This window comes from Melanotaenia boesemani, chromosome 2, assembly GCF_017639745.1.
Source record: "Melanotaenia boesemani isolate fMelBoe1 chromosome 2, fMelBoe1.pri, whole genome shotgun sequence".
NCBI lineage: Eukaryota > Metazoa > Chordata > Actinopteri > Atheriniformes > Melanotaeniidae > Melanotaenia > Melanotaenia boesemani.
The window spans coordinates 9,389,615-9,412,062 of record NC_055683.1 but is presented as its reverse complement, the minus strand read 5'-3'; positions in this window follow the sequence as shown (position 1 = coordinate 9,412,062).

Genomic DNA, 22,448 nt, shown 5'->3' with positions numbered 1-22,448 from the left:
AGCATGGTCATTAGCAGCTCTTACGACCATTGCAGAGGTTTGCAGGGATCAAATCAAATCTATCCTTAAAAACATGTAACAGCTCAGACAGTGTACAATTATGAATGTTAAAATCACCGTTGAGATCATGTCAGTTTGTGCAATAAAAACAATTATAGTAACGACTGGACGGAAGGGCCCCACATGGATCAGAGCGACACGCGAGTGTGTAAAGGAGAGACTACAGAAAGAATGTTTTTGGAAGATCGAAGGACCCCATAAGAACATGACCAGAAACATGCCGGTGTGTGTGACATTACCTGGTCTTTATCACCCAATAAGTTCTCCTGACTACTTTAAAGCCACATTAGCAGCGACCCACTTCATGAACAGAACATCAGCACATACATGTCAGCGTAGATGAATGCGTTAGAATGTACTTCTACCTGTGTGCAGGTCTCATCTGGGTTTGGTCCATCATCAAGCATCTGAGGAGCAGGGCTGGTCTCTTTCTCTACTGCAGCCGCAGGAGTCTGAAGGCCTTTCACCTGAAATATAGATGACAGAAAGAAAAGACTCAGAACTGCATGAAGAGACATTAACAGGTCACCCAATATTCAAACAGATTCTGAAGTGGCACAGAACCTCAACTAAGAGTGCAGCATGGTCATTAGCAGCTCTTACGACCATTGCAGATGTTTGCAGGGATCAAATCAAATCTATCCTTAAAAGCATGTAACAGCTCAGACAGTGTACAATTATGAATGTTAAAATCACCGTTGAGATCATGTCAGTTTGTGCAATAAAAACAATTATAGTAACGACTGGACGGAAGGGCCCCACATGGATAGGAGCGACACGCGAGTGTGTAAAGGAGAGACTACAGAAAGAATGTTTTTGGAAGATCGAAGGACCCCATAAGAACATGACCAGAAACGTGCCGGTGTGTGTGACATTACCTGGCCTTTATCACCCAATAAGTTCTCCTGACTACTTTAAAGCCACATTAGCAGCGACCCACTTCAGTAACAGAACATCAGCACATACATGTCAGCGTAGATGAATGCGTTAGAATGTACTTCTACCTGTGTGCAGGTCTCATCTGGGTTTGGTCCATCATCAAGCATCTGAGGAGCAGGGCTGGTCTCTTTCTCTACTGCAGCCGCAGGAGTCTGAAGGCCTTTCACCTGAAATATAGATGACAGAAAGAAAAGACTCAGAACTGCATGAAGAGACATTAACAGGTCACCCAATATTCAAACAGGTTCTGAAATGGCACAGAACCTCAACTAAGAGTGCAGCATGGTCATTAGCAGCTCTTACGACCATTGCAGAGGTTTGCAGGGATCAAATCAAATCTATCCTTAAAAACATGTAACAGCTCAGACAGTGTACAATTATGAATGTTAAAATCACCGTTGAGATCATGTCAGTTTGTGCAATAAAAACAATTATAGTAACGACTGGACGGAAGGGCCCCACATGGATCAGAGCGACACGCGAGTGTGTAAAGGAGAGACTACAGAAAGAATGTTTTTGGAAGATCGAAGGACCCCATAAGAACATGACCAGAAACATGCCGGTGTGTGTGACATTACCTGGCCTTTATCACCCAATAAGTTCTCTTCTGCTGATGGACGAGCTTGGTTTTCTTTAACCTGGATTGCAGATAAAGAATTCATTTTAAATCACATCCCAGATCAAAGACTAAATGCATTTCCATCGTCTAACCAACTCACCTTACTGCGCCAAGGCCATTTTGCATCACCATAGTTGTAATCAATTTCATCTCCTATGTCTATTTTCTTTATAGAAAAAAGGCACAAATGTGGCTTATTGTCAACTAGGATTTTTTTCATGACACAATTCGGATTTTTGTGGTTGTCATTGACTAATCTTCCGAGAGATCCATCTTCTTCAGATGCATCCAGGCTGAAAAGTATAAGAAAAAATTCAAAAAACATTTTCCTCGACATTTTTATTGAAAGAGGTATTTTCAAAAGAATATTTGTGCTTCAATTCATTCATCAAATATTAAACCCTTTTCAGGGTTAACTAGGAATTCCTCTAATGTATACAAAATATCCATCTCTCCATGCTTACCATAAGTGATGGTTCCTCCACTCAAAGTCAAAGAGAAAAGTGCTTTCAGTCTCTGTGTATTGTCTTGACTTGCATTCTTTCTGTGTGAGGAGTTTACCCCTGTACTCCAAGACGAAGTCCCCTGCTTCAATGGGGTGTGTGGCAAACACTCCTCTTCCTACAATAATATATAACAATTAAACATTTCACTCTTGGAACTCAAAAGAAAATGGTTGAGTATTTTTCTTAAAGTAAGGTTGAGGTTCTTACGTCTACTCATTGTATTATCTACAGACAATGGTTAGCACTCTCCCAGTTGTGATACACAGTGTACAGGTAAACTGCTTTTTTTAAAATCAGACTTTATGTGGCCAAAAACTGTTTTTGAGACTGACCCATCCACATCAATGTACCACTTAGGTCCTGCTCTGTTCTGTTCCCTTCAGACCACAAGTCTTAATACACAAATATGATTTTTTTGTCATATCTGGTCTTTCTGTGTAACTGTTCACACCACCGTTTTCATTTTCTGTACATAACAGCCCTGAGGTGACTGACATGCACAGAAGATCAATAATAAAACATGTCACACCATGCATGGATCAAAAGATGACCTGCATGCGCAGAAGAAGAATAACATTGACCAGTTACAATAGGATCCCTCAAGTTGCCTTTGAACCGAACACTTCACTGTCCCTCCATCTGTGCCACTATTTCACCTGTTTGACTTCATTGTCGCATGAAATCCTATTTCGGGTCACTGCACTGTACAGACCGCAGTCAAATTCCAAAAAGACCTAACCCATGTCAGATTTAAAACCACATACGAAAGCGGCCTAAATTTGTGACATGGTGGAGGGATGGTGTGTGTGTGTGTGTGGGAGGGTGGGGTGTGTGGAGGTGGATGTGTGGTGTGTGGGAGGGGGGGTGGTGTGGGTGTGGGAGGATGAATGGTGGAGGGATGATGTATGTGGGGGAGGATGGGGTATGTGTGGGAGAATGTATGGTGCAGGGATGGGGAGTGTGTGGGAGGATGGATGGTGGAAGGATGGTGTGTGTGTGGAAGGATGGATGGTGGAAGGATGGTGTGTGTGTGTGTGGGAGGACAGAGTATGTGAGGGTTGGATGGTGTATGTGTGGGAGGATGAATGGAGGAGTGGAAGGAGAGTGTGTGTGTTTGTGTGTGTTGGTCTGGGGGGGGGGGGCAGGACTGGTTCTCGGGGTGTGCGGCTGGGCGCTGGGGTGTGGGGCTGGCCTCTGGCGGTGGCCGTCTGGGCGGGCCGGGTCCCCCCGGGTGGCGTGCTGGCCCTTGGCCTGTGGGGGTGGGGGGTGTCCCTGCGCTCCTGGGCCCGGGCCCTCTGCCCCGTCTGTCCCGGGCGGCCGGTGCCCGGGGGGGGTCGGGGACTGCTGGCCTCGGCCTGCCGGGGCCGGTGCCCTGTGTCCGCGGGGCGGCTCCTGCTGGGGTCTCCTGCTGCTGCCTTCCTGGGCGGGCGAGTGGTCGTCTCTGTGGACCGGTCGGGATCTGTAGCCTACGGGGGGGCTGGTGGCCTGGGTCTCGGGACCGCTGGCCTGACTCTGGCCTCTGTTCAAGTGAGGTGGCATCTGCATGATCACTCTGCATGGTCACTCCTTCCTGAACGTCTCCACACAGTCTTTGCGTCGCCGTGTGGCCGAGTTCTCCAGCATATCCACACAGGTTTCTCTGCGCGTGTTCTTGAATACAGCAGTATCACTTATATCTATTATCATATTTTTTTTCTTTTTTTTATTATTTCTGTTCTTATTATTATTATTATTACGCTTACTCTTATTATTATTACTACTACTATTATTATTATTACTATTATTGTGATTATTATTATTGTTACTATTATCAACTAGTTGTGTAATGACCTACTGGCCAGGATGATCTTAGCTATATATGTTGCAAGTAGTATGGATTACATGGTTTTCTGTATAATGTTTTAAGTCCCCACCCGCACTCCCCACACCCTTTCTGTCCCTCTCTCTCCCCTCCCTCTTCTCTCTACTTTCTTTTCTATCTCTCTCTCTCTCTGTCCCCTCCGGTCGAGTCCAGCATTAAGAGTCTGATTTAATAAAGTTTTTCATGTCATCAAGAGGGACTTTATACATGTAGTATAAATCCCTGCTTGATAGAGTAAAATTGCCCAGCACCAGACAGCAGCCAGACAATCATTCTGTTTGCAACGATGCTGGACAAGACAGGTTAAAAAAAAAAAAAAAAAAAAAAAAAAAAAAAAACAATAGGATCCCTCAAGTTGCCTTTGAACCGAACACTTCACTGTCCCTCCATCTGTGCCACTATTTCACCTGTTTGACTTCATTGTCGCATGAAATCCTATTTCGGGTCACTGCACTGTACAGACCGCAGTCAAATTCCAAAAAGACCTAACCCATGTCAGATTTAAAACCACATACGAAAGCGGCCTAAATTTGTGACATGTGACTTGGCCTGTTCAGACAGTCATGAAAGAATCTCACTCAAGTCAGTTAAATGCAAAAATATCTGATTTGGGTCACTTTAGAATCTTCATACTAGAATGCGGCGCTAGGTGGCTGCAAACTGTAGTAGCTCTGTGTCAACTCTCGTAATTTTTGTAATATAGGCGGTTTTTTTAAACATTAGCTGTCAATTGGGTTTGTCCAAGAAGACTTTTCACGCTGGCAGATGCTGTGCTACACAGGGTTTTTCTGCATATCTTCTTTTTTTTTTTTTGCTCTCTCAAGACTTGTATGGTGAGCCTCCATGGCAATGAGACTTATTTACCACCGGAATCAACTGATAATGCTCTCCAAATGCAAGATTATCAGTGAAATAACACTTCAAGTCCCAAAGGAGTTGAAAAGAAAGAGAAGAGGATGCAGGGCAGGAGTGAGGCAGAGAGAAAAACGGTGGAGATTTAAACTGTTTCTTCCAACTGTTGTGATGGGTAACGTGAGATCGCTAGCTAACAAAATTGATGAGCTCCAGGTGCTAACTAGGTCTCAGAATGAATACAGAGAGTGCAGTTTTATGTGTTTCACCGAGACATGGCTGCATGAACACATCCCAGACTGTAATCTGTCTGTACACGGCTTCAAGACGGTCCGTGCAGACCGCAATAAACAACTCGCGGAAAACTAAAGGGAGGTTGTAGTGCTGGTTAACCATATTGTTGTCATCCTGGACATGTCACTGTTAAAGAGAAGATCTGTACAAGAGACATCGAACTGCTAGCTGTGAGTTTTCATCCATATTATTTACCCAGAGAGTTCACATGCGTTATTCTGGTAGCGGTATATATATTACCTGGTACCGCTCCAGACGCAGCCTGTGATGTCATTAACTCTGTAGTGGCCAGGCTTCAAACACAACATCCAAACGCATTTGTGGCGATCTCTGGAGATTTTAACAACATCTCCCTCTCTGCAACTCTACCAACTTTCCAACAGTTCGTCAGCTGCTCCACCAGAGAAAACAAAACGTTGGACTTATTTTATGCAAATATTAAAAATGCATACAGCTCCTTTGCCCTGCCACCTTTATGAAGATCTGACCATAATCTGGTTCTTCTCACATCCTCCCACAAGCCCATCGTTCAGCAACAACCTGTCATTAGAAAGACTTTTAAAACCTGGTCTAATGAAGCTGAAGATGCTCTGAGAGGATGCTTCGAGGCTACAGACTGGAACGTCCTCTGTGAACCTCATGGAGATGACATCAACACCTTGACTGAGTGTGTGACAGATTATATAAACTTCTGTGTGGACAGCACCGTTCCAACAAGAACAGTGAGGTGCTTCCCCAATAACAAACCCTGGATCACCAGTGACCTGAAAAAGCTGCTGAACATCAAAAAGAAAGCCTTCAGGGATGGGGACAGGAGTTATTGAAGTCAATACAAAAAACAATATAAAACACAAACTAAGAAGTGCAAGGAGGTGTACAGGTTAAAGCTAGAAAGACAGCTTCAGCAAAACAACGGGAGGGATGTGTGGTCAGGATTCAGGATCAGGTTCAGCTCAGCTCCTGCCTCAAACCCAACTAGTCACACACCCTCCATGAGCCCACAGCTTTCCTGTCACACCTCCACTCTGTCACCCTGCAGCTCAGTCAAGGACCTGAACACAGCCTCATCTCCCTCCACATCAGGACTTCCTGTAACCCCCTCTGCCTCCACTCTGTCTGTCTCCTGTAATCAAGTCTTGAAACAACGGGTGAAACTGAACCAGAACAAGGCTGCAGGTCCAGATGGTGTCAGTCCCAGAGTTCTCAAGACCTGCTCAAGACAAATATGTCTGATTCTCCAGCACCTGTTCAACACCAGCCTGAGTCAGAAAAGAATTCCGGTGACGTGGAAAACATCCAACCTTGTTCCAGTGCCTAAAAAACCACAACCAGCTGAACCAAATGACTACAGACCAGTTGCCCTGACATCTTACATCATGAAAGTCCTGGAGAGACTCTTATTGGCTCACCTCAACAAGCAAGTGAACACCTTTCAAGACCCATTACAGTTTGCATATCGTAATGGGCTTGGGGTTGAAGATGCCATCATCTACCTGCTTCATCCAGATTCTTAAGTACAATAACATTGTGAATTACAAATTTGTAATAATTGGGGTTTGACACTCAGATTGTGAGGAAAAAATTGCATGCAGAAGCAGAAATAGAGAAGGGCTACTTCATGATCCCTGCATCATTTTAAAAATCAAAATGCTTTTAAAATAAAAACCTTAGGTTTTTTTAAAAAAAAGATTTATCGCTCTTAACTTTATCCTTTTTTTTCCATGTGACTTGTTTGGGATCAATACAGATAAAAATGTCTTGAATTCTTAATTGCAGCTATTCTACCACAACAATAGCCTCTACTTCACTGGACACTTTAGAAGAATATTCTGACAAAGCACTCGGACTATCTCGCCTGGGCTGTAAAGTATCACATTCACTTCCCTCACCATGCCTCTGACAAAAGCAAAAAATAAATAAATAAAAAAATAAAACATACAAAAACTGTACCCTGCCATTATATCCACAATACTGTTTTGCTTTTGAAATGCGCAAGTTGTGTAAAGGAATCTTCTGCCACTTACCTTTGTAACTGTCAATGAATCTCGACATAAAACCATCCTTGTCAGTGCAAGACAGAATGTATGTCTTTGCATCGTCTACAGGCTTTTTCCTTCTTCTTCTTGTGGACATAGTGGCTCTGTGAATATAATTATAATCATTACTTAGTCAAGGCCAATCTCCCAAAAAAGTTTTTTTTAAAAATAGTACGTCACAAAAAATCAATGTAAAATGAATAAATAAACAAAACAAACAGCCTCTGCTACAGTTCTGTACAGTTGTGCCGAGACATTAACTTGTTAGATGACAGATAACCACACTGTGTGGCTGGTGTTTGTGATGAAGAGTAGAAGAGTTTTTAATGACTGTTAGCTTTGTTTTTTCCTAAAGATGTTGCAGGTGGTGCTTTGTTCTTACGGGTGAAGCAGTTATGTCCCCTTTTCTCTCTTTTTATTCTCCCTATCTTTTTCTCGCTCCCCTATTTTCTAAAGAAACTACGTCTAATCAGATCGTTCATTTCTGATTAAATAAATTGTAGCCTGTTGGTGTTTACATTTCTTTTGACAGTCCTACATTTAGAGTGAAGGTGTTGCCTACATGGGCTTATACTGAGTTATAATCAAATGGATCTCCTCAATATAATTTCATAGAGGACATCCCTCAATAAATAAACTGTTTTATGCACGTAACAAGGCTGAATAAAGTATAACCAAACTGTACAGCAGTGCTATTAGCAATTTCCGGCCCAGATATGCATTGTATGAACAACTGACGATTCGTGTGCGTACTTTCTTTTGAACGGTACAAGTGGCATCATTACCTGCCGCACCTTGGTGCAACAGGTGCGGCTGTGATGGGTGGTGCTCCCCCTCGGGTTCCGCAGCTTCACTGAGCGGAGCAACGCTCATGCAGCGGGCGTTGGTGTTCACAGTCCGTCCGGAGCCAGTCTGGAGCGGGACCCACGCATTAAGTGAAATCTAGATACTACACTAATGCTGCGTTTCACAAGCAGATTAACACGCTTTAACGCCTTATTTTAACTTAAAAGTGCATCCACAGCGACGTCCTCTTTGATTTAGACCAGCTGACTCCCAGTAAACATTTAGTAAATATTCAGTAAAACTTAAATGGCCTACACGCACATCGATAAACTTTAAGTGAGCTGCCGATAGTTTAAGCTAGTCCAAACGTGTACGTTAGCTTCAGGGCTGCTAGCGCTAGCTTCTGGCTAAACTCCACCTGCGACTCATGCCCTGTCTTGGTCACAAAACACCATCGACTCCGCTTCTAACGACACGACCTAACTGCACCGCTCTCCCTCATGTCCGTGGTGACATGTTATTTGGCTGTGCCTACAGTAATATTAAGTCGCTAGTGTTCGCTTCGTGGCAGCCAACATATATTGTAATAAATTGGGTTACAAACATCACGATATAACACCAAAATATAAACTCATTAAAAGCCGTAAATGCATTGATTCAACCTGTTGAATGCAGAGGTTGGTAAATGTAAAAGAAATACTCACTCCATCTCATTCTGTTCTTCTTCGTTTTTTTCCCGTATTCTTCTTTGTAAACTTCCTGTAATGTTCGTACAGTTGATCAATTTGATTGGCCAAAGATTTCAGATTCCCGCGGTGTGTATCAGAAATTGCGGGAAGTGTATATCCTGACTTCCGGTGTGAATTGGCTGGATGATACACACCTTCACACATGTACTCACATTTTGCTACCGTAGGGGTCAATTTTAGGAGATGAAAAAAAAAGCGATGGTAGCATCAGGGGAAGCTGCTGAGCTCATTTTAATTGAAATCGGAGTGAGGCCCATCATTTTGGGCCCCACTCCGATTTTGGATCTCCTTAGGTGAGTGTGCTCCCACCGATGGGGCCCCTCACTGGTGGAAATGTAAGGCCACACACACACACACACACACACACACACACACACACACACACACACACACACACAAAACCAGGGTTATAATGTTAATGTGCATCCAGTCAGTTAGCTGGTCAGTAGCATCTTGGCTTTAATATGAACACATGCACATAACAGCAGCTTCTCTCATTCCAGTTCAAACAGAGGACAGTGGTACTGACCACTGCTAACGTTTCTTAGCTAGAAAAACGTTGGCTAACTCCTACCTACCAACATAAAGAGTAACCTAAGCTTAAATGCAGCAAACATGAGGACTGTTGATGATAAGAATGTGTTGGTATTGAGTGATAGAAGTGAAGAATTGTGCCACATCTCCTGGTTTAAGCCAGGTTCTTCAACCACTACAGCAGACACTCAGGAAGGCAGCATTGCTCTGTGCAGAGAGCTCAGAGCCCGAGGTGGAGAAGGCGGGCGGGATCACACCATTTTAGAGAAAACAAGGATAATATTTTTCATGTTAAAATATTATGTTTCAACCAAGCACAGTATGGTTTTTACACATTTCTAGTGTGATGGTTTCATTTAATATGTACATGTGCAGGATGTAGACATCTCAGTTTCTGATGTTTTAGCACCCTCTTGCGGTGTCTGTAGGATTCAGGAAGTTCAAGCATATGGGTAATACACAGTTTCCGGTCTTCTTGATGTTTGGCTCTTATAAGCCTGTAAGTTTTAAGTGTTTTGTTTCCTTAATAAGTGCATGTATGGATACTTTATGAGTATAAAAACCTTCCATAAGTGATAATGTTTTCACGGACTTGCGTGCTCATGTGGAATCGATTTCTACATGAATTAGCGTTAGAATGCTGGCGGGCGTTAGCACGCTAACAGGCCAAGCAAATTGTTTCCCATTGAATTTAATGCAAAGTTAGCATTAGCGGTTAGCATTAGCGGTTAGCATTATGCTAACGTTCACACGTGGGATACAATTGTGTAGTTTCTTTTCATGTGTTATGTTGTTTTGCATAGAACGGTTGACTATACAGTAACTGTTGTTAGATAATGCGTGTAATGAAACAATGTATTTTTCTGTTCATTTCAGTTTTACAAAAAGAGAATCTCATGGAATAAAAGCCTTGAAGTTACTCCATGGACTGTTAACTGTCTGTCTAACAAGATAAGCAGCCGGCCAGCTCCACATTTTGTGAGGACAGAACATCTAGTTTGTTAAAAAGAACTAGAAATGTTAGGGGTGCAGGGATTCAGTTTAGGGGTTGTTATGTAGATAGATGATGTTATGACCTGGGGCGATCTAGGGGATCTGGGTCCCTAACAAAACAAAGTCAGACACGTTGCTAAAATAATAGTACTAATGTTTATTACAATTCCCAGGTTCAAGGGTAAAGAAACAACAAACCAAACAACAAAACAGAATGAACTAAAGGTGTCCGTCTAGTACGGTTTAAACAGTATTACCAAAATAAACTAAAAATGTCCGTCTCGCGATATAAAATTACTAATAATTACAAAAAGGAAACTTAACCAAAATCTCTGCAACAAGGAATAACGTAAAGCGACTCACAAAAGGTGAGCGTCTATCTAAATCCAAACACAAAGGAAACGTAACACAAACAGAAGGTGAGAGCTTCTCCGCTCGTTATCACCGGTGAACTCTCTGTTCACAGTTCCACAGTTCTAGCTCCAAGAGCAACCAGTTCCAATTCTAAGCACACACGAAGACCACCACAAATCCCAGCCTAGCACACTGTGATCCCGAAAGAACACAGCTGTCTCCATTGCTGTAATCGCCTCCCTTTTGAAGTCCCGGCTGGAGTGACGGATTGGCTGGCAGAGAGGGGAGGCGGGATCCTTGCAGCTGATCAGGTGTAGAGGGAGCCTAATCAGGATGCAACCAGAGGGCGTGAGCGGGCGGAGCTGCCGTCTCCGGTTGAGGGCGCTGCTGCTACCCATACGACATCGGCCAGCAGGCCAGAGGACGTAACAGATGAGCAAACCAGTTGGTTTAGGTGCTTTACAGTAAACAAGATGGTGTATGGGTCAGAATACAGGGAGGAGGCGGATGGAGTATCTTTATGTTGAACTGTGGGTCCAGCTCCGTTTATTTACAGTAGTTCAGCTCAGCAGTGTCATACCAGTCCTGCAACAACAAGCAGACATCAGTCAGTAACTGGACTTAATATTACAGGCTGTGTTACACAAGCATGATACACACAATACCCTCAAGCAGACCTGCACTAAACAGTAACATATAAACCAGCAGGTCTGAGGATAAACATCCCCCTGCCTGAAGAACCCCAAGCAGCTAACTGGTCCCCACATAATGTCAGCATTACTATTAAGGAGCGTCTTGCTGGCTGGACTAATCCAGGTGGAGCGTTGGCGCCAACTGGTGGCCAGCGCAGGTATACGTCCACGGCAGCATGTGCTGCTCACGCTCTCCCGTCATGAACATGGCACCGTGTCTCCTTTCCTCCTAACGAAACCCTCACCTGCACCGTGGAAGAACACGGATATCTAGGCAGACTTATGGAAGTGTCTGCTGACTAACACCCATACATCCACCTAACAGAGACTCCGCCCTGTTACGGGTAAATGTCTGAGCTGAACTTCGCTCGTATCAGATAGAACTGAGCCAACAGGAAATCCTCACTTTCCTCATCGACTTAACACTCAGGATAATGAACCAGCTGACATAAACCTCTGTAGGACGTCTCACGTAGGCAGAGGAGAACTTCTACAGCAGAACTCGTCTACTTCACTCGTGGCTAAAACCGGAACGAACCCCAACTCTACTACGTCACTTCCCTCCGACCGTCACAGAGGCTCAGTCCTACACACCCACAACCCAGTCTTTACTACAGGGGCTTCAGCCCCCACAATGGGCTAGAAACGCCTCTGGTGTACACGCCATAGACTTTGCTTTAATGAAAGGAGCTTTAAAACTTAAATGCTTAAATTCCTTTACTAGACACAGAGATTCCTTCTGGTTCTGCATTCCCAGGACAGTTTTCCAAAAAATGGGAGGTACTGACTTTGTACTACGATGTGACGATGATGTACACAAACTACCTGCAAATGATCAGATTTCCACCAACAAGTTCTCCTCTACTGGAAGTTACTGTTCTGCCATCATGTTACACCACACAATACACCCCTTTGGAACAACCGATGCATCCTATGGAATAGAAAATCAATGTTCTTAAGAACTCGGATGGAAAGGGAATCTGGTCTATCACCCACCTAATGGACGATACAGGTGAACTATTAAATGATCCAGATTCCTGTAATTAACTGAAATTTCACTGCACAATTCAAGAGTATAATAAAGTTAAAAGCAGTTCCCATTACTGTGAGAAGAATGATCCAACAAACCAGGGAGCGTTCTGATATTCCAGTAGAACTGAAGCCGCTCTGGATCAGCGGCGACGCTTGAACAGTTTGACTTCAATAACAGATTCATTGGAAACGGCTTAACAGCCACTATTACCCTTTCCACTTAAAAAGAAAGGACATTCTTAAGGACGATGATACAGAAACATCAGGAAAAGAAGGAAAAGATATTTGTCTCATCCACTTCTACCTACAACTAAAGAAGTGTCTTTAAAATCCTAAATGGAATATTCCCATCACACAACTTCCTACATGAGAAATTTAACTTGGAGAACAACTCATGTGGATTCTGTGAGACAGAAATGGAAACAACAGAACTTATTTTTCTACTGCAAACAAGCGTATGAATCTCGGACGTCTTTCAAAGTGGCTTCACTCAGAAAATATCCCAGCGCCCCTCTGAATATGTGCTGAGTCACTGCTGGAACATTAAAGGAGAAGAAGTTGGAATTTCTTGGGAATAACTTGATCTGCTGGCCAAACATTTTATTCATAGATGTAAATCTGCCAGAACTAAACCCACTTTAATGGTTGGAAGAATGAAGTGAAAATCTTCTCAGAATGTCTTTGTAGAAAATGAAAAGAAGACAAAGACTTCTTTCCTGGATGGACTTGTTCATGTTACTAGGCTGAGACCCACCTGCTGTTTGTTCTTAATCCCCTTTCTGTTCTCCTTTATGTTATTCCTCTGAGTACAAGAGCCGCCTTAACACATAGAACACGGATAACATGGATATAGTGGCTTTTCCCACATGTTTGTAGACATGTTGTAAAGCAATAAAGCTTTATTAAAAGCAGCTTGTTTTCTGATTCCAGACAGTAAAGCATGTTGGAAAGAAGGTGAGAACGATGTTCTGTGCAGAACAACTCATGAAATGAACATAGAAGGAAGAACATCGTTACTTAGTTTGAACCAAAGAAAAAAATGATGCACTTTTGTCCATCTTTATATTTTAGGAGGAAAATTCCACATCCATAAAAGTACATTTCACAATCCAACAGCAGCATTTAAGCTGTTTCTGATTGAAGCTGATTTTTACTTTAAGTCTCTAAAACTGATTTCTAATCAGAAATGCAGATCAATAATTAATATTCATTCACAGCTTTTCAGCCAATAAACTGTCACAAATACTATTATTATATATAGAATATTATGAAGTCTGTCACGCCAGTTTTTCTTTCATTTCTATTTCTATTTGTTTACTTTCTATACTTTATTTTATTTTCTACTTTATTTTTCCTCTTCATTCCGTTTCTTTCTTCATGTGCATCTTGTACAAACTGGACTGGATTTACTTTCACTGTCTGTTTATTGTTTGTCAGGTTTGAATAGAGCATAAAAACAATGAAGACACAAAGCCAATAATGTGAGACAGGTCCAGTTTCTCTGAACATCTGATGACGTTCAGCTTTAGTTTCACAGCAGTTCTCTCAGAGTTTCTGTCATACGTGTTGTTTTCTGCAGCCTGTCAGGATGTCTGATCACAGAGAAAGGCTGTGCTTCTCTGGCCTCAGCTCTGACCTCCAACCCCTCCCATCTGAGAGAGCTGGACCTGAGATACAACCATCCAGGAGACTCAGGAGTGAAGCTGCTGATGGCTGCACTGAAGGATCCACACAGACTCAGGTATGGAGAGGCTGCTGCAGCCACACAATGTCTGATAGAGGAGGAAGATGTGCAGACATTTTCTCTGTCCTTCACTCAGTCCTGCTTCATGCTGGATATGAGTGTTATATGAACCATCACACATGTAGGAGCCTTTTTCCTTTGCTCACAGCAGATATGTGAGTAGGAGAGTCTCCAAGGAGAACATCTGCAGGAACAACAGTGATAACTGTCTGTTGCTCAGAGTTTCTTCAGTCTGGAAACATCTCTGCAGGTTAAAGGGACATTCTGTCATAGAAACATCTTTTCTGTCCTCTGACCCTGGATCAGACACAGAGATGCTCCAGGAAATGTTAGCTTAGCTTAGCTTAGCACAGATTTTTATAAAAGCGTGTGAACAGTCACGTTCTTGTAAAGTTCTCTTTATAAATCAGTCCATGTGGAAATGTGCACGTGTTGATCAGACCTGTATTCCTACCTCTGTAAAGATACATTTAAACACATGATGGATGAAAAGCTTCCCATGAATGATGATGCTCAGTGATTCTCCCACTTACTGGAGGCTCCTGAGGCTGAATCACAGCAACAGACCCACAACATGGATTTAGATGAGACACATATAGAGCAGGAAGTATTCTGGTCCCTGAAGACTCGTTCCCTCTAGATTCTTTCATTCATGTCGTCTTCTGTTGGTGCCGCTGCTCCGTGCAACGTCACACATGAGTGTCGTTGCAGTTTTTATCAGTTTCCTTCAATTAGCTGCACACAGCTGATCACAATGATGGAGAAAGTCAGTGGAGCCCCTCCCCCTGATCTGATCTGAAAAGAGGAGTTAGACAGGAAAACACAAGTTCTTTACTTCTTCATGCTCCTGAAGTCTGGCTTAGTGTTTGATGATCTGGACTCATAATGAGGACATGAATGAAAATGACTGAGAGAGTCACTGGATTTCTGTCCAGACTTTGTCACTTTACACTCAATATTCACTCAGCAGTCACATGACTTAAATGTAGGTTGTTTTACCAGAAAATGCAGCGTCATGCTAAAGACTTCAGACCTGCTGGTGGACTGGATTCCTCTGGGACTGGGTCAGGAGTCTTCCTGTATCAGTGCTGCTGATCAGTGGTGTAAATAGATGATAAGGACCTACTGGAGCCACTAGGAGGCGGAGTAGAGCCCTACTGTCCCGTAGGAATGGACTGATAACCACTGATAATGCTGCTTCAGTCATGTGATAACGGCTGGATCGGGTGCTGGAGGAGGTGATGGAGATGACAGTGTGTGTGTGTGTGTGTTGTGATGAAGATGATGATGTTACATCAGGTTTCCTGGTTAACGTGAAAGGACTCAGTATGTTCACAGCTGATGTTGAGGAAAGATGAGACAGACTTTCCTGAATCCTGTCACATCCTGTATTTCAGCAGCTGCAGCTCCATGTCTGACCACCAGAGGCAGTCTAACCTCTCCTCTTCACTCAGGACTTTAGAGCTTTGATGATCCCATGCTGCTGGTTCAGTAATTACTAATTCAATCATCCATCAGATGATCAATCAGCTTCAATAACAGTGTAGATGTTGGAGTCAGTAGAAGCTGGTGATGTGGCTGCACTTCAAACTGGAAATGAATCAGCAGACTGGATCAGATGTGGAAGAAGTGTGGTGAGTTGATGCTGCTGATCCCTCTGATTTGTTCCTGCTTTAGAAAGAAGTATGTTTGTGTCCACACAGCAGCAGGATCTGCAGGAATAATGTGAGGGAACAAATCCTCAGTGTGATGATGAAGCAGCTGTTAGTGGTCAGTAGGAAACAAGCCGTCACAGCTCCAAACACACACATCATGGCCTCAAACAGAGTCTCTGACAGTCATTTAGCTTCATGTGCAGGAAAAGAAGCACTTTAACATTTCCCAGCTGAGTCACAACAAAGAATCTGAGCCAATCTGCTCTGCAGAGGAGATTATTGTCAGAAGCTGATCAATAAGACTTCAGGGTAGAGAGAAGATGCAGCTCTTGGTTAGATCAGGAGTTTCTGCAGAGTTCTTCATCTGTGAAGAGATGAAAAGGAGAAGATGGTTGAAAGAAGAAACTGGGACTTCCACAAAGCAGTTTTCTTGGTGTGGGTGTGGACCAATCAGCTTCCTGATTCTGCTCCTTCTAGTCTGGAGATGCTCCAATCAGGTGGACGTGTCCAGATGTTGGACTGTTCCTTTCTCAGTGTAGAACAAAGTGTGTATGAGAGCCATGTAATGTCCATGTTAGCATGCTCTGACCCCCCTCCTCCTTTCAGGGTGGAGCCTGCTGGAGAACCATGGTTGAGACCAGGAGGTGTGAGGAAGTGTAAGTGTGTTTTTCATTGGATTCATCACATTCAACCATCTTCACACTGTCCCATCACTCATTCATCAGTCAGCATCAAAGTGTCAATAGATCAATAACTGCAGCTGGATTGTGTTTGTTCTCTCCATCAGATTCCTGTCCACTCACCATCCACATGGACACAGTGAGCAGAAACCTCAAACTGTCTGACAACAACAGGAAGGTGACATATGTGGAGGAGCGTCAGTCATATCCTGATCATCCAGACAGATTTGACTACAGGTGTCCTCAGCTGCTGTGTGAAAATGTTCTGACTGGTCGCTGCTACTGGGAGGTCGAGTGGAGAGGAAACGTTTTTATATCAGTGAGTTACAGAGAAATCAGAAGGAGAGGAGAAAGCAGAGACTGTTTGTTTGGATATAATGATCAGTCCTGGAGTCTGTACTGCTCTGATGATGGAGGTTACTCTGTCTGTCAAAATAACAGAGAAACACCCATCTCCTCCTCCTCCTCCTCCTCCTCCTCTGTCTCTAACAGAGTAGCAGTGTATGTGGACTGTCCTGCTGGCTCTCTGTCCTTCTACAGAGTCTCCTCTGACTCACTGATCCACCTCCACACATTCATCACCACATTCACTCATCCTCTCTATGCTGGATTTGGGATCTGGTCCAGTTCTGGTTCCTGGGTGTGTGTGTGTTGAGTGTAAAGAGTGTGATGGTAGCAGAGAAACTCTGACTGGTGAACAGATAGTTCAGTCTGTACATGTCTGTCTCTTTCACTCAGAAACATCTTTTCAGATTCATGGATTTAATCAGTTTGTGTGTGAAACTCTTCTAAATGATTCCTTGGAAACTTCTTCCTCTTCCAGTCCTTTAAAGATGGAAGCTGTGCTTCTTCCAGGATCCACATGTTGTTTCCAGTCAAAGCTTCACACTGAATATCAGGATGTTGTGTTCACTTCATGTCAGCTGCAGTTAGTTCCACTTCATGATGCTGGAAATGAAAATCCTCCCAGTGTTTCACTCTTAGTTTGTTTGCTTCATTCTGTCTTTATTTGGACTTTCTGACATTTTCACATGTTGAATTAAAGATTCATTTTCACATCACAAATTTCATGTTTTGCTTCTTTTTTCACCACAAATGTTTGACTTTCTACTTGAAATGTAGAATTTAAAGAATTTTCATTCAAACTTTCACATATAAATTTTATGTTCATTTTCATTCAGATTATTTTAGACTTTTTGTGTGAAAATATTTTGTTTAATGAAAAATAAATATGATGTAATTTCTCTTTTATTTCATTTCATGTGGTTTTAAAATTTTATCTCAAATTTAATTTTATTTTTTATTTCAATCCAGTAACTCATTTGAATTTTTAGATTTTTTCATGTTTTCAATCATGTTTAATTCTTTGTTTTGTTTAATAAACATTTAACTTTTATTCTGAGGTTGTTTTCATGAGAAGAAACGTCTTGTTGTACCTCCATGTTCTACCGAACGCTTCAGAAGGTCTTTGGTTCCTGCAGCTGTCAGATTTTTTAATGAACCTGCAGCTTTTTGTTTTGTTGTTTGTGTTGAACCATGTTTTTAGTATATTTACATATTTAAGTTTTTATCATGTTTTTCCTCTTTGTGAATGTTTGAGATGTTTAGTGGCAAATAAATTTCCTTTTAAAAAGCTGATCTTAAAATTTTCTTTCTGTTTTGACTCTTGAATCTATTTCTTTTATGCACAAAATGGCGCTGTGCGAGCAGCTGTGCGAGCAGCTGTGCGAGCAGCTGTGTGTTACGCGGCTCTGCCTCCTCTATTCCTTTTTTTAGCGTTTTCTATGGTTGTTAGATGTGGTTTTCTTTTTTTCTTTACAGTAGTCAGTACCAGGTGCAATTCTGCACATGGGAAGCCTACTTTTATTACTTTTTTATTTGGACTTCTGCTTCTTTTGGCACTTTTCCAAACTTCGGCGGGGGACACCTTTGGTTTCAGCCACGGCTCCATTGTTTACACCAGCTGTTAGCTCTGCGCGGCACTGCTCTTCTCTACACGGAGAAGCCGGAGATTCCCGCGGAGATACGGAGAAAAAGAAGAGGCTGCAGAGCAGGAAGAAAGCTCCAGGAGAGGAAACGGAGGTACAGGCCATATTTACCCTCTGTGATTATGGGAAAAGTTTGTTCCCTCTCTAACAAGACCGGTGAGCTCACGGAGCTGACCCGGCTACAGCGGGAGGTCAGGGAATGTAGCCTCATGTGTTTAACGGAGACGTGGCTGAATGGACTTATTCCGGACTCTATGGTTTCCCTGGATGGATTCAAACTTTCGTGCGCGGATAGGGGTGCGGTGGAGAGTGGTAAGAAGAAAGGCAGGGGACTCGCGGTGTATGTCAACGAGAGATGGTGCAACCCGGCGCACATCTGTGTAAAGGAACAACTCTCCACACATCAACTTCTGTGTGGAGAACACTGTGCCAACCCGGAGGGTGCGGTGTTTCTCCAACAACAAACCCTGGGTGACCCCTGAGCTTAAAGTCCTGCTGAACCAGAAGACAAGGGCTTTCATTTCAGGGGACAGAGAGGAGCAGAGGAGAGTTCAGCATGAACTCCAGTACAAGATGTCACAGGGTTGAAGTGAACGTTCTGTTTTGTTATATGTTTAGAGGTTTTCCTTTTATTTTGTGTTTTTATACAGTTTTTATTTGTATTCATTGCATGGTTTCTTACTTGGTTTTGATCTGGTTTTAATCGGATGCAAGTTCACTCACCTTCGGCATACAGACTGATTGGGGAGAAATGACTCCCACCTGTGACAAATTGATGGGCCTATCAGCAGCCAGTGTGAGCCAGCCAGAGGGCAGCACCTGGAAATAAAGAGGATCTGGTGACAGCAGAGGAGAGAAGTAACTGGCAACAGTGGGTAAAGGAAGCTGGAAGCAGTGCGCAGGAGACTGAGAAGTGGATGAGGGCTGGAGTACCGTGGAGAAGCTGCCACACAAAAAAAGGAAAGAGTTGCTACGTAAAAGACACGCAGAGCAGGAGGCTCTGCCTGGTGCGTAAGTATCGACTGCACCTTTAGCAACCCTTGTCAAGGGAAACCTGTTGTGGTAGAGGTTGCAGACACAGAGTACTGGCAGAAATCTCCCTTCTTCCAGAAGTCCATGTGACGGCAGTGACGGCTATAACAACTACCCGGACTGCGCTGCTTCACCTGGACCTCCGACCCTTGTTTATTATTTTCCCAGGACTTTAGCTTCCCTGGTTTTAATTTGTTTCCTGTTACAATTCTGTTGGGTTGGAAGAATAAAAGTTCTTTTCACCCACCATTTGGCGTTGTTTCTCTCCGTTCACCCTGCTCGCTCTCCACCCGTGTCACACAAGATCAGGCGGGCCAAGGACAGCTACAGGAAGAAGCTGGAGGAGCGGCTGGAGCAGATTAACACGTAGGACGTGTGGAGAGGGCTGAAGAAGATCTCTGGATTTGGACAGAGTGGTGCCAGAGGGACAGCTGATGGAGACCAGCGCTGGGCCAATGATTTAAATCTGTTTTTTTTTGTTTTTTTTAACAGATTTGATTCTAACCTCCCCCTCTTCACACATTCCCAGTCCAGTGTCTACCATCCCCTTCCCCCGACCACCTTCACTTTCACCTACCCCCCCATCTCCACTCCACACCAATGGACTCCACCACCAGCCCCCCACTGCCCTCCACCTCCCCCCTCTCCCTTACATCGGCCCAGGTGAGGAGAGAACTGAGGCGGCTGAACAAGAAAGCTGCAGGACCAGATGGCATCAGCCCCAGGCTGCTCAGGACCTGTGCAGACCAGCTCTGTGAGGTGCTCAGGTACATCTTTAACCTGAGCCTCAGCCTGGAGAAGGTCCCTGTCCTGTGGAAGACCTCCTGTGTGGTTCCGGTTCCTAAGATATCACACACGAAGGAGCCGAACCATTACAGACCCGTTGCCTTGACCTCCCATCTGATGAAGTCCATGGAGAGGCCCATCCTCGGTCACCTCCGCTCCGTGGTGTACACCGTGATGGACCCACTGCAGTTTGCCTACAGGCCAGACATCGGGGTGGATGATGCTGTCATCTACCTACTGGACAGGGCGCTGGCTCACCTGGAGACCGCTGGGAGCGTCGTGAGAGTCATGTTTTTTTACTTCTCCAGTGCGTTCAACCCCATCCAGCCGGCGCTGCTGCGGGGGAAGCTGGAAGGAGCTGGTGTGGATGGAAAGCTAGCTGCGTGGACCATCGACTACCTCACCAACCGGCCACAGTATGTGCGTCTGCAGAACTGTGTGTCTGAGGTGGTCTCTGCAGCACGGGGGCCCCTCAGGGAACAGTGCTCTCACCGTTCCTCTTCACCCTCTACACCTCGGACTTCACCTACAACACCAGCAGCTGTCATCTCCAGAAGTTCTCTGATGACTCAGCCATTGTGGGCTGTGTGTCTGAGGGGAACGAGCTGGAGTACCGGTCAGTCATCATGGACTTTGTGGACTGGTGTGAGCGCAACCACCTGTGCTTAAACACCAGTAAGACCATGGAGATGGTGATTGACTTCCGGAGAAGGACACTACCCCACACATCGGTGAACATCCAGGGGAAGGACATTGACCGGGTGGACAGTTTCAAGTACCTGGGTGTTCACCTCAACAGTAAACTGGACTGGTCACACCACACAGACGCCCTGTACAAGAAGGGCCAGAGTCGCCTCCACCTCCTGAGGAGACTGAGGTCCTTTGGAGTATGCAGGCCTCTGCTAAGGACATTTTATAACTCTGTGGTAGCCTCTGCTGTCCTCTACGCCGTTGTCTGCTGGGGAGCGAGCAGCACTGACCGGGACAGGAAGAGACTGAACAAGCTGGTCAGGAGGGCCAGCTCTGTCCTGGGCTGCCCGCTGGACTCTGTGGAGGAGGTGGGTGAGAGGAGGATGTTGGCAAAGCTCACATCCATCATGGACAACACCTCTCACCCGCTGCACCAGACTGTGGGGGGGCTGAGCAGCTCCTTCAGCAGCAGACTGAGACACCCTCAGTGTAGGAAGGAGCTACCGCAGGTCCTTCATTCCCACTGCTGTCAGACTGTACAACTTATCTGTATAGTCATAATACTGTGTAATATTTATTTATATTTTACTGTGCAATGTCCCCCATTATCAATATCATCATATTCTTCTTATCCCACCATCACCATGTAAATATGTATATAGCCTGTGAGGTTGTTTTCTTTTGCTCTTATAGATAGATAGATTAATAAGAATTAGTGCTGGGCGTGTTAACACAACGCTTTTTTTTTTTTTTTTTTTTTTTTACTATTTTCTGGTCGCTGGCTTTGATGACAGAAACATGGCGTCCATGTCTCTCTTCCCTGCTGCAGCGGTGCGTCTGATGTAATCAGAAGAGAGCGGGTTTATTAAAATGAAGAGATGTTTTTCTATCTGGAACTTAAGAAAGAAGAAGAAGAACCAACGTTTCTTTTTGTCAAAATACATGTAGATGGACAGAACATCGTGATTTTTGGACGGGAAACTTTTTATGTATTTTGTTTTTTTTAATAAATACGGTTATAATTTATGCAAGACAGCAAAGGTAAGGCATGCTTTCTCACTTTTACAAACGTGCAGCATAAATCGGGTCTTCTTCTGCCTCTGGTTCGGTGAATCTTGGTCGTAGTGAGATGAAACTTCCAGCTGTGGAATCTGTGAGATGTGAGCTTTCAGTAGAGGAGCCGTTTGTTCGTGTTCATGGGGAAACATCATCTGTGTTTATGTATTTTTCAGACTTTATGTAGCTGGACTTTGAATTATTTGTTGTCTTAATTGTGTTTGTTGGTGATAGAAATGGTTTTGCTGAGCTGGTAGCTGAGATTCTGGACTTTCTGTGGATACCACACATGTTTATATTTACATCTACAGACCTGACGTTACACCCGGAAACAAGATGTTAACCCTTAACTCCCGGTAGCGGAGGCTGAAAATGAAAGTTTAGAGAAATTATAGGCCAGAAACCTGGATAATGAAACACTGAAGGTGCATGGATGGAAGTTATTGTGCATATTGAGAATATTTCTCTCTCCTCACCATCTAGAAGCTGTGAGATTCTCATCCTGCTTTC